General features: G+C 30.6%; 1 protein-coding gene across 2 annotated transcripts in view; it reads left to right on the forward strand.

The window, feature by feature from the left end:
- The first annotated feature begins 3,437 nt into the window (after positions 1-3,437).
- LOC124538273 (neurogenic locus notch homolog protein 1-like) overlaps positions 3,438-14,112 on the forward strand; it is an 81,354-nt gene continuing 70,679 nt past the window's right edge. For both annotated transcript variants that reach the window (XM_047115276.1, XM_047115277.1), the window contains exon 1: positions 3,438-3,597. The gene's annotated coding sequence lies outside the window, so the exon portion shown is untranslated. The remainder of the gene's footprint in view (positions 3,598-14,112) is intronic.

Genomic DNA, 14,112 nt, shown 5'->3' on the forward strand with positions numbered 1-14,112 from the left:
ACATCAGCTTCACTTAAAATCAAAAAATAAATAAAAATTTTAACAAAAAGAAAAACCGACTTCAAACAAAACACTATTTTATAACAAATGAATATGCACGAAAAAGTAATAGAAATAATTGTGTATTCAACATATTTTTTAGAGTCTTCCTAAGTTAAATGAAATGAAAAATATTAGACTACTTAAAAGTCGATTAACGATTATATCATGTAGTTATAATTATTGTTATATTTGGAGTCGGTGTCAGCCAATAAAACCCTACAGTATATCATAAAACAATACGAGAATACTTTAACAAATATGTTTTTTACAAATTACCTTTTACACAATAATATACTGGATCAATCAAGGGGCTCGTATCGCTTCTTTCTTTTGATTGTTGGGGCAAGGGCACCGTGGCTGACACTGGCTCCAAATATACCAATAACTATAACTACATTATATAATCGTTAATCGACTTTTAAGTAGTCTAATATTTTTCATTTCATTTAACTTAGGAAGACTCTAAAAAACATGTTGAATACACAATTATTTCTATTACTTTTTCGTGCATATTCATTTGTTTTAAAATAGTGTTTTGTTTGAAGTCGGTTTTTCTTTTTGTTAAAATTTTTATTTATTATTAGATAGAGTGATTCGAGAATAACGTTTTTTATATAATGCATTCACAATTTAGTAAAGAAGAACTGATATTTTTTTATGATATAGTTTGGCGGACGAGCATATGGACTACCTAATGGTAAGTGGTCACCATCACCCATAGACAACGACGCTGTAAGAAATATAACTATTCCTTACATCGTCAATGTGCCACCAACTTTGGGAACTAAGATGTCATGTCCCTTGTGCCTGTAGTTACACTGGCTCACTCACCCTTCAAGCCGGAACACAACAATACTGAGTAGAATAGGCGGTAGAATAACTGATGAATGGGTAATACCTACCCAGACGGGTTTGCACAAAGCCCTATCACCAAGTTAATGTATTAATTATAAATTTTAGAAGTTTCTACTGTGATGTTATATAATTGCACCCGGGCGAAGCCGGGGCGTGTCACTAGTTATTTAATATGGCCTAGACTAGTTACTGTCTTCATGTGGCTGGGAGTATTTCCTAATGCACCACCAACCTTAAGAACTAAGAGGTAATGCCTCTCTAGGTTAACAAGCTCACCTAACAAACCGGAACGTAACAATACTAAGTACTTCTGTTCGGCGGAATATCTTTAATGTACTCCTGAAAAATTGTACGCATAACTTCATGGCGATCGGTCGAGTACTTAAGACGTGAAAGCGTAACAAATTATCTCATTTTCCCATTTACAATATAAGCTAGAATGTGTCTACAACAATCATTGCCAACATTTTGTATGACAGATATATCATATGTCATGTCATATATTTGATTTCGTTCCTTATTATTAACCAGTAGTCGAACGCGGCTTTGCCTGCGTTTTAGGGTTCTCGTGAGTTATGCAAAAAAAGTAGCATATGTCCTTTCTTGCAGTTCAAGTTTGCTTCATACCAAATATCATCAAATTCGGTTCTGCGGTTCGGTCGTGAGAAAGCGTCAGACAGACAGACTTTCACATTAATTATATTTAAAAAAATACAGATACGTCAACATTAATTCATGATATCTTAATCTTACTTCGACTTTTGATCTTCCGGTCATCAGATTTCAAAACAGGACCTTTTGTTTTATAATTTTCTCGTATTATGATCTTTTATTTTAATTGTAAAAGTATGAAAATGTTTTCTACATTTTGTAGAAAACAATGGAATGATTAAAAATTATTGGTTGATTTGTCAGTCTCATTTTGTTCAGTATTCACGTGATTGAGGGACGAAGAAAAATATAACAGTATATAGGTATAAATATATAAATGACGTATAATTTAATTTGTTTCCGAACAATAAAGAATTGTTATAAAACAACAACACCCATTATTATAAATTAATTAAACCATTATAAATCTCCAAAGTTTTATACTAATTACGATTCCATCAACGTAAAGCCCTTATAATAATACTTTCATATCTCCGGAGAATTATGATCATGATAAATTTTGAACAAAATGTAACTCAAGTAATTTCGTGAGATTTTGTAGCGAAAGAAGATTCAAAATTGTGATGTATTTTCTTGGTAAAAGAATTTCCTGTGATATAAGGGTTGCGAACGTCTTAACAATGAGTTTTCTATCTAACTATAGATCAAGGATAACATCGATGGACCTCCTTTGTGTCTTCGGTAATATAGCATTGTACCTCAATATTACGCCGTGATGGCCTGATGTTACCTGCAGGTTCTAGCTCGAGCGAGTATCGATTACAATAAATAAATCTGTAATTAAAAAGTGCCCATTTAAATACTCTACCCGTGACGCTGTAAAGTGCTCGAAACGTCGGGATGTCCAAAATAATTAATATACGCGATTAAAATCCGTAATAACTAGTTTTATTTAAATGTGTAATAATCGCGAAATTTTAAGACAACATTAAAGTGCCCATTCTAAAAGGCAAATAGGCAAAATTCACACGAAGTCACACTCCCTAATATATCTTATAAATAAAGCCAATTTTCCAAATAGGTTACAGCAATACAGTTTTATAGAAGTTTTTTTGAATGTGCGTTAATAGTCAGTTTAGATAACTATAAAGATTTCTTCCTCGGCGGAATAGGGAAAGATCGTGAGAAAACAATCCTCCAAAGGAAAACTTCATACGTTCATAGTATTAGTAAAAATAATATGTACCCAATTCAGATGAGTTTTGTAAAAACCTGAGAAAAGTTAAGATATAGCAGATAGAAAAATTAGATTATTTTTTAATTAATATTCAGGGTTGGTGAGTCTTAAGAAAGATCCCGTCTCTGTATTTGAATAGATAACATGAAATTCATGACGCTTGCAGAGTATTCAGACCTTCTTGATAGTATTTTATTTCATTTACCATTTTCAAAAGTTCTTCACTGCTCATAGATAATTAATTAAAAAAATAAAGTCATATGAAATATAGAGAGAAAAATGTTTAGTAGAGAAAAACTAGTGCATTTTTAATTTTATTTAAATATAAAATGATTATATAAATATATGGAAACGGCTGTTCAGAGTAATTAATTATATGGTTTATTATTAAACTCGTAAATTATTCCGTATTTATTAACGAAATGATAACGTGTTGCGTGCAATAATTTTTTTCGAATACAACATTTCAATTTCGACAACAGTTCACGAAAACCGGTCCGGTCACTTTCCCTGATAACCTCTAACGACAGATACAAAGAATCATCTCTCGCGAATGACTCAGATATATATTTTTTGGTGCTTTCTCCCACACCTGTCCGGACGATCACGGATACGAACACTTTCCAATGGGGGGAAATGGGAGCAACGTTTTGCATGGCCTTGTTCCGAACCTAGCGCCGAACCGGACTCGGGCGAACTCCATCAGTCTCTGCCGGGCGTTTGTGAGAGGAGTGCGTGTCGGGCCAGAGTCGTATCGGCGCGAAAAGCAACGCGAGTGAAAAGTGCCGTGTTTTGTGAACCTGTGTGTTGGAATACCTTTCAAATCTGGAGCCTTACGTTTTTCTATCGAGGTGCGTTTGATTTTATTTAAAAATCGAATTTATGAAATCGGGTCTTTTGTATTTTTTTTTTCAAGATTTCGCTGGTCAAGTAAAAAAATGTGAAAGTCAAACGATACGTTACTCGTATCGCGATGGTCACGCCAGTTAGCTATATAATGTATGGAATGATTTATTGCGTTGAAGTCATGTCCAGTTATTAATTAGCCATTTTGATTGTTTTTAAGATGTTACATTCTGATGAGCAAACTTTCTCTAATCGCAAGTATATGTGAATGAGTGACAGACATTCATTCCTACATAAATTACATACATAAATATTTTTATTATAAATGGATAATGTTAATGAAGATCTTCTGCTTTTGACTTAATTTTAATAGTTTAAAAAAAAAACACGAAGTGTTTTAGGAGAACACTTGAAAATAAACATTAAAAAATACAAAAGCGAAGATACAATAATAATCTAATTTAAAAAAAGAATAAGCTAGACATTAAGACATATATTTATTTAAACTAAAATATACAAAGTCCAAATTTCAATTTCATTTCAAAAATTTCAATAGATTTGTAATTTTTTTCATTATCGCAGAACAAACATTAAATGAGTCTACATGCCTCTTTATTTACAAAGAACCTATTGAAATTAACTATAAAAACGATTAGTATTTGGCATGTAACTTACAAGGTCAAGGATAAATAGTAGAATAATGTTTTCAAAACAGATTAATAATTTCAGTTTTGCATGTTAAGTACTTAAAGTTTGTTGATACAATTAACTTTAAAAAGTGAACTTTATTTATAAGTTTATTTCTTATACGGTTTAATTAGAGCTGCGTTCATTTTTACGATCTATTTTATCATAAAATGCATTAAAGTACTTAAAGACTTCTACGTAAACCAAAACAAAACTCTTCAGTGTTGCCATTATTTTTTATATAACTTCATGTACGTGTGTGTAAATATAAAAATATTATTAATATCCGATTACAAATTTCATTATTTACCAATAATATAAATGTATTTTTTAAATTACGATTTAAATAATGAATTAAACTTTTTTTATTTGGATTGTTATTCTTTATTTTTACTTTATTAATTATACATTAATTAATATATAATAATAGCATTTCGCTCAACAACTTGCATTAAAATTTTAAGCCTAATCTTGCAGAAATGAAAAACTTTTCATTGAGGTAAAAAGGAACGTACTTATTTTTTAAATTGCCTCATTAAAATCTAAATTGGATACTTCATGAAAGAATTCTTAGCAGAGAACGCGGAAGGATAAAATTAAGTCACTTCTAAAAAAGTGCAAAGCAAAATGCTATTCGTTTTTATACGAACCCTTGAGAATGAATCTTTTTTTAAAAATAATATTTTAACATTTCCTTACAATTCAACGTCTTTGCTACAACTTTCTGTTTAAAAAAAAACTTTATATATCCTACAAATATCCAAGTTTCATTCATACCGAAACAATACTAACTAACTGTCAGGTTCTTCAAACATATCTTAATGTATGTTTGGAGTGTAGCCTTTCGCCTCTATCATACGATCCTGTATTGTAATATGTGGCTATGTATTCAATTAAACAAAAGCTTAACTGCCAGCAATAATCAATGTCAAATGAGTTTAAATGACGTTTTTTTTATTGTTCCAAGCAGTTCCTAGTGATTCCTAATATTACAATATCTATTAAATTTGTATTTATTAGTTTGTTAATTTCATTATAACAATGCAAAAATAATTTAACAGAAACAGTATCGCATATATCTTCGTTCAAAACCAACCATGCTAAATATAGCTTTCTGTAATATATCTTGCTACAAAATCAACGACTTTTTTTATAATTCGGTTTATACGAAGTAAACTAATATGTTTCAAACATTGTTATTATTAAAAACTTTGTCAAGGTTAAAACTGAAATTTTATTTAGGAACAAGAAATGCTTATGATAATCTATTTAGTAATTGTGATAAGGAAGAGCATTGGGTTATAAATACATTGAATTAATACCGTTTTTGTTTCACACTATTATTAGGATTAGAGCTCATGTGTCTACTTACCCACTTGTTATAATATAATACCGCCAAGTAGAAATACCTAATATTGTTGTGTAACAGACACAAGGGACATAACATCTTAAATCCCAAGGTTACACATTAGCGACGTAAGGAAAGATCAAAATTTATCGAATCTGAAAAAATTCAGGAATGAATTTAAAAATAGACGCATGTTTTCTTACTCTGACTGTACATATCACAAAACTTATAGCTTTTCTACAAACTCCATATTTAACGCCTTAACATTTTTTTGCAAAATTTTGAAACAATTGTCTCAGTAACTATTTTATCATCAGAACATAAAACGAAATTCCTTTTTATTATATTTGTAGCTTGTTTGACATTACCCAGAGAGGCTATTTGTCTCATAAGAGATATTCCTCAATACGCAATTTCGTTTCGTCCGATAATAATGATATGAAAAGAACACCATTAATATTTTCCCCCGAATAAACAAGAACCCTAATAATACTGACGTTAATGAGATTAAGTTCAAGGCGTATTTTCTTTTTCGTCTTATTATCTCTTCAAGAATTTTGACGCACGAAATGTTTTTATCGTGATTTTTTTTATTAATAAACGTTGATATTTATTATTAATAATACAAAATTCTATTTTTGAATATTTGTTATGCGTACATTCCGGTAAAAAAATCTTAAAAAAAACAATAGTTATAAAAAAGGTTGTATATGTTATTAAAGCATTAACACTGTTTAGATTGAGTTTTTTTTATCAATAGTGCCGATTTAGACACACGTACGTTTTGTACACGACCTGACAAGTTGCATTTCTTTTTTATTCTCTACAGGAGAAAAGGATAGCAATAATATAGTACCTTGAAATTACTTTGATTAGGGAGATATATGTATATTACGCGAATTAATGCATTTGAATATTATTTTTGACGCGTCTTATAAAATTTTAATTAATTTGTGATAAGACTTGAGTCTTCTTACCAACAGATGAATTAGAAAAAATCAGGCAGTAGTCGCTTTCATCAGATGAACCCCTTGCTAAATTGCCTCCCATCTTAAATCCATTTCCAAGCAACATATAGGTACGTTAAGACACCGTCTTATTACAAATTTATATGTCAAACTATTATGTGCAATACATAACATTTCAATAATTTTTTATTTTAATTAAAAATGTTACAAAGACAAGGCTATTTAAAGTTCATAAAACGAAAAGATCAAAAGATCTCTTGACTATAAAGGCTTGTCTGACAAAAAAATACTACTTTACAATTAATTCAAGGCACTTATCGTGCCTTTGCAAACAAGATTTCGTAATATCCGATTGTTCCTAATTAATAAGTCGAGTTTTCGTAACTTATTTGTTAGAAGAAAATCGGTTGGACATGGCGCTGGCATCGGACCGTAAGGCGGGTTTTTATTGGGCAATTCGATTCCGGCGGTATTTTATCTAAATAATTTAGCCAAGGTTAAAGAAGGATATTCTTACTGTTGTTGATTTTTTTAGCCTGGTTGAATATTTAAATATTACTTACAAAGGGAGTTATAAATTTGGAACATGTTCGATTTTTTAAAAAGGTGAAAAATAAACATAGACAATTCAATTTATCTTTAATTTTTTTTTAAATATGTTTCCATTAGCTAAAGAGCACAATAGCTAAAGGTTACATTCGATTTTACATATCAGCATACAAATCATATAGGCAAACGTGAAATTAAAATTAGTTATAAATGTTACAAAAGATGTATTTATAATATAATAAAACGTTATTTAGTAGACATATCTACAATTAATAAACACAATAAAAAGATTCTTTGTAATAATCAATAATTTCATATTTTATTTTAAGGGATTTGTAGTACCTATGCAACCTTTTTTATTTTATTAAATCGCCGCTGTCTTTGTGCCTGTGCCTTTGTTTAACTTAATTGCTGACATTTATTCAGACCGGCAACTTTTAAAAATGGTAAGTATGGATGTAGGTACATTGTTAACATTAACTTTAATTACCTATGTATGTAATGCAGCATCAGTCAACGCACACTACATTGTTTTCATTCGCTATTTGTAATATAAAAAATGTATATGATGCAAAGGTTACTTTTGTCGCTTCCTGCGTAGAGTAGTATGTATTTTTTTCAAATGTATTTAATAAATATATATTGATTCAGTCCGCTGAAACGGTATATAACAGAAACGCAATAAATACGCTCGAAACCTTGGCATGAATTTATCGAAATCATTGATCAAAACATTCTTACATAAATATCTTATTTAGCTATATACATATTATTTTATTTTTTCCTCGCCGTACTGCCCGCACTGGTGATAGGAGGGCTGGTTCATTTTTTGTCGGAATTTGTCGAAATGCCACCATTCCACGCGGTCATGATTTGTACAATAACTATTTTTTAATTTAATTTTTTGATAGTTAAGGCCTTAGTAAATATTTAAATACCCTGTTCACTGTATAGTTATAATGTAGAGAATGTAGAGAATTGCTTCTAGAAAATCTACTTTGCCTTTTTTTATAGAAAAACGAAATATAGAAGCAATTTATGAACGTTAACTAATTAATTGTGATCGAAACAGCTGCTTTATAGAATAAATAAACGCTTAGGAATAAAGCGACAACAGATTAACTAATCATATTTCAGGACTATTTTGTAGGAGTTTTATTTTATTATTTACAAAAAAGTTTTTAATTATCCTTCGATTAATATTCATTTCATTTCATGAATACAAACTTTTTTGGATAACATAATAATATCAATGTATGAATATATATTTTTTCAATTTAAAATTTATTAAACAACATCCTATATTTTTAGACTTAAACATATTGTAGCATCAAGCTACATGAATACCTACAAAACATAAATAAAAAACTACTACGAACATCTGACATAACTATTGGATAAGACAATAATTTTTTTTATGATGTATATGTGTATGTATGTCGATGGTATGTGGTCACCATCACCCATAGACGCTGTAAGAAATATTTACTATTCCTTACATCCTCAATGTGCCACCAACCTTGGGAACTAAGATGTTATGTCCCTTGTGCCTGTAGTTACACTGGCGCACCCACCCTTCAAACCGGAACACAGCAATACTACAAATCAATCAAGCTACAAAATTTTAAAATCAAGTCATATTATTCCTCTCTTTTTACAATTTCGATAATGTGGGTTAATTATTCTAACGATTCGTTTTTCATCTTAAAACTCGGACATAATAGAAATTTTTCACGACTGAAATCACACAGCCGGCGAAACAAAACATCTGTAGACGTTTTAATAAACAAAGCCTTTGTTCAGTTTGTCAGTTGGATTCAGTTAGATACCCTTTTAAGGGCACGTAAAAGTTGTCCAAGTTTTTTATTATTAAAACAGAGTAATTACCTATATAATAATATATAAGTTTCGTAGTAGATGGCCCAGTGGTTAAAACGCGTGCATCTTAACCGATGATTGCGGTTTCAAAGCCAGGCAAGCACCTCTGAATATTTGTGTGTTTAATTTGTGGTTATAATCCATCTCGTTCTCGGTGGTGAAGGAATACATCGCGATCAAACCTGCATGTGTCTAATTTCATAGAAATTCTGCCACATGTGTATTCCACCAAACAGCATTGGAACAGCGTGATGGAATAGGTTTCAAATTTTCTCCTCAAAGGTAGAGGAGGCCTTAGCCCAGCAGTGAGAAATTTATAGGCTGTTGTTGTTGTTACTAAATAAATTTTTAATAAAATAATTATAAGTTTAGAGTAAAATGTTTTGAAATATTGTGCAAATATAAAACATATACAAATACATGCTCCTCATAATATTACTGTGTTACGAGGTTTAAACCTCACGTTTATGCAATACACCTATACATATATATTTATTAACACATAGACACAGAAACACAAATATTTCAACCTCTCTCCTGGCTAGTGTTATTTCCAATATTGCTGGAGGATGAATGACTACTAAGTGGAACTTTAGAATCTTTCTATCCAGATGAAACTAAATGAGCCAAGTAAAAAGCTCTTTTTAAGAACGATACTTTGATCAATTAATTGAAGCTAAAACGCGGAAGCCAGGGAAAGATTTAATATTTTACTTTTTTGTTAAACTCTCTCTTTTATCTTTTCAACTTCAAAGGGAAAACTCTCATTACATAATTAGTTGTTTAATTACAGCACGCTTCGTGTGTATAACAATTTATGTAATATATTCGTGCGTTCTAAATATTGTATGTTAAATATAACCCATACGTAATGTTCTTTAATAAAATGTAAATTATGTAGGTGGTGAAGGTAAAGCTTTACTACATCCAATATCTTGGAATACATGTAACTTAGAATAAGAAATTTATCATAATGTTGTCGTTTTTTTTTCGTGTCTAATGATTTATTATTAATTATAAACAATTATTTGTATACACACACAAACAATGGGAATAAAAAAGATATTAAATACTTTTAATATACATGTATACAATATACATATATCCTTAGACTTTGTTTTGTTTTTATATGAAAATTGATTACCAATAAACATAATCACGTGATATATAAGATCTATTAAAATAGTTTAACAGCAATTCAATAGATGAACAAAACTCTTTTCATTCAATCGATGTATTGATTTTGATAGTACGCCTTTATATGATACAAGCTTAGAACCCAAGAGCACTCAAATTAAAATGCTTTCTATTGATTTATGTATGTTTGAATAGAACCTTTAAGCTCAAACCTGAGAAGCATTTGAATCAAACATAATGTGTTACAGCTTTGGGTACTTTAACTAAAAACTAGAGAAATTCATCAATGTATCTTGTATATTATATTAAATTTGTAAATATGTATGTTTAAGAACAGAGATGGCCCAGTGGTTAGAACGCGTGCATCTTAACCGATGATTGCGGGTTCAAACCCAGGCAAGCACCACTATGAATATGAGCTTACCTAATTTGTGTTTATAATTCATCTCGTGCTCGGCGATGAAGGAAAACATCGTGAGGATGCATGTGTCTAATTTCATCGGAATTCTGCCACATGTGCATTCCACCAACCCGCATTGGAACAGCGTGTTGGAATATGTTCCAAACCCTCTCCTTAATGGATGAGGCCTTATCTCACCAGTTGGAAATGTACAGGCTGTTACTTTACTTTACTTACTTTAATGTCCGAAACATCTCATTTAATTACAACAAAAATATTAGATATACATATACAATATAACTAAAACAAATATTTAAAAATTGAAATAATTGTGGCTTTGAGAATATTCTTCTATAGATATACTTAAAAGGCAATAAATTTTTATTTAATGTTAAAATATATTCAAACGCATAAAATGACAAAGCTTCGGTGATCCTATGTCAAGAATTCGGATGGTATTTATTGGTTTAAAATATGCTACAAGAACCCACACAAAAAATACTTTAAAAAGAAAGGTATGCGTTTCGATAGGTAAGTATTTTATTATAGTACATACTCGTACATCGATTTATTTCTTTAACATACCATTAAAAGATATTTGTAAAGTACAGTTTCTTTTAACTTTTTCCAAAAATAATAATGTTACTTGTCTTGTTCAGATTTTTCGAATTTGTTAAATATTTAGTAATTTTAGAAACGTCATGTTTTAAGGCAGCGGATTCAATTAAAAAGTTTGATTTCTTACCACAAAAGACGAAAACGAAATGACATTTTCGAAAGCGGGAAAACAAACCGAGTGAAATATACGACTTTTTAATTGAATCCAGTTTCTTATTTTTTCATTTGTGTAAGAATGTTTTCGAAATGTTTCATTATTATAATTTTATTATACGTTAATATATTTGAACCAGACTGATTGAATGCTCATACAAAATACAAATGCAATATGACGTGTGTGGCGCAAGCGCATCTGACTCACGCTTACGATATTTTATTATGTAAATGAAACGTACAAAATTGTAGCCTTTGTTTTTCAATGAGAATGATCCCTTACACGAGCGGTTTCGTTAAAGGGACACTTCGCTTAATTGCAAACTCATCTTAACTTCCTGTTACTAAACTCAGCACTCAAGGAAGTTTTCATTAAACTTTTGTTTTTATTCGGACTTGAAAATAAATGGAGATAGAAGGAGAATATAGTTTAAATGTTTTGTAAAGACAAGACAGTTATCTCTCGAGGGGATCGTCTTCGTCCGAGACGAAGTTATATGTACGAGACATGGGCACGTGCTTCGTCGAAATGTTGAAACAATCTACATAACAATGTGTACCTTCGGGCAGTATTGGCATGTGTGCAGTTTTGATTTATTTCTCTCAGACGGCTTCTAACGTAACGAAACTACAATCTACTGAATCTGATAAAACATTGCTTATTAATGCATAAAAACTTAAGACGAGTAATTATGTAAATCAGTCAAATTAAATGCCATCTAACTATACCAACTGTATTCAATTAGATCTTAGACAATAATTGGTACCTTACAACCATCATGAAATGGAAATAGATGTACGAATTTATTTTTAACTTTTATAACTCACGGGGACAAAAAAAAATTAAGTCATTGTTAGTTCTCAGACAAATTAACAAAAATGCATAAAGTTTTTTCGTGTAATTTTGACATCTACATATTTAGTTCAGTCTGTAATCTGAGATCGTGTTAAAATCTTAATAGAATGTTCGATTGAATTCGCTGATTCAAGGATGTAACAACACAACGCGCATATTTTGCTGAAAGGCCTAACAATCTACATAATAATACGATCGCTTTGAGTTTCACGTTTCTATCCTAAAGTACAAAATTACCTACAGATTGCGTTTGTGAAACTGTTCTTGACTCTTTTCTTTGTTTAATGTTCATATTTACAGCGATATTATACATGAGATATTAGAATTTTTATGTTTTAAATGCTTCATAAAAATCGGTTCAATAATATTTGCTGCATAGCTGGTAAGTAAGGCTTTTGTGATAAATTTATTTTGGCTACGGTAAACAGTCATCACTCACGCGCTCACAGACACTGGTGCTGTAACAAATGACTATTCCTCACATCTCCCAAGCGCCACCGACATTGGGAACTAAAATGTCATATCCCCTGTTTCAGTAATTACGCTGCCTGGCTTTATATTCAATCCAATACACAACAATATTAAATATTCCTGTTTGGCTAAAACATCTGACGTTGTAGTTACCTACAGACGAGCTTGCATATAACCACAGAAACACAGACAAAAGAATATATTAAGGGCCCGATAAATATGTGTACGATTAAATAATCTTTGAATTCCATAAACAAGTAACAACAAAGCGAGCTTTTTCGAATGTAGACCATTTGGCAAGACAAATCCACACTGGATTTGTCATGAAAAGCCCATTTAATCACCAAATTCTCTGAGAGTACGGTGTTCCTCGAATGCTTGAGCTGTTAAACCTTATTGCGTATATCATAGAGGCGATTGTGCAACGAACATATAAATATTTAAATGACCGTCCGTACAATGGTTTGCAGAACATAGCTTTGATAAATGGCGCTGTGGGTTGAAGCGACGTGCGATTTAGTCTAAAATTCAGACTACTAAATTAGGTAATTGATCGCATAATTTCTATTTAATTATTAATAGCTAAATTATACCAAGGAGTTGTAATGGAATCTAATTTTAGAGAAGATTGATTGTTAGAACTAAAATGAGATTTTGAAAATTGTATTGTATGACTTTGCTCAAGAGAATTCTCTAAAAACTTCTAATTACTCGAAAAACGTTGCTTGGATATGTTGCATGCTTGTTTTCTTAAAACACAATAATCATGTCTCCATTGAAATTAATAGTCATTATATCTACAGTATAGTATAGTGATATTCTTAATTCCATATAATGTCATACTGGTGAAATAAGCTCTTCTTAAAATGACGGGGAAGGAGGAAACTTACAGCAGTTTAAATTAAGAATTTGGAAGTCTATTGATGTTTTTTTTAACCGGCTTCTATAACAATAATATATTTATTGTTATAGAATACTATACATGTATGTATATCTATGATTATTCGAATACGGATAAATCGATTCAATAGACAATCCCTAATGTTTCTTTTATATTTTTTCCATAGAAACAATAATCTTCAAAAATATTGAACTTAGAACTACTTAATTATAACCAAGTGTTTTAAAACAATACAGAAATCCCATAACTTTTTCTACGACGCACATGATATAGTATGGGCGACGATAACAATGAGGAATACAGACGGAACGAAATGACAAATGCTTCAACTACACTAATTCTCACGCAGACGACTCTCTTTTGCTACAATGGAAGCGTTTGTCTGTCTTCCATTAAACAGTTTTAGAAGTGGTTTGATGTAGATACGTACAAAAAAAGAGTTCATCTCACTACCTATTTTAATATATGCCAAGAGAGGTTTTCAATTTATACACTTAAATCTCAACCAATAATGATTTAAATTCATCTGGCGCTCGGCGAATCCTTTAAAATTA

The sequence above is a fragment of the Vanessa cardui genome, chromosome 20, assembly GCF_905220365.1.
Source record: "Vanessa cardui chromosome 20, ilVanCard2.1, whole genome shotgun sequence".
Lineage (NCBI taxonomy): Eukaryota > Metazoa > Arthropoda > Insecta > Lepidoptera > Nymphalidae > Vanessa > Vanessa cardui.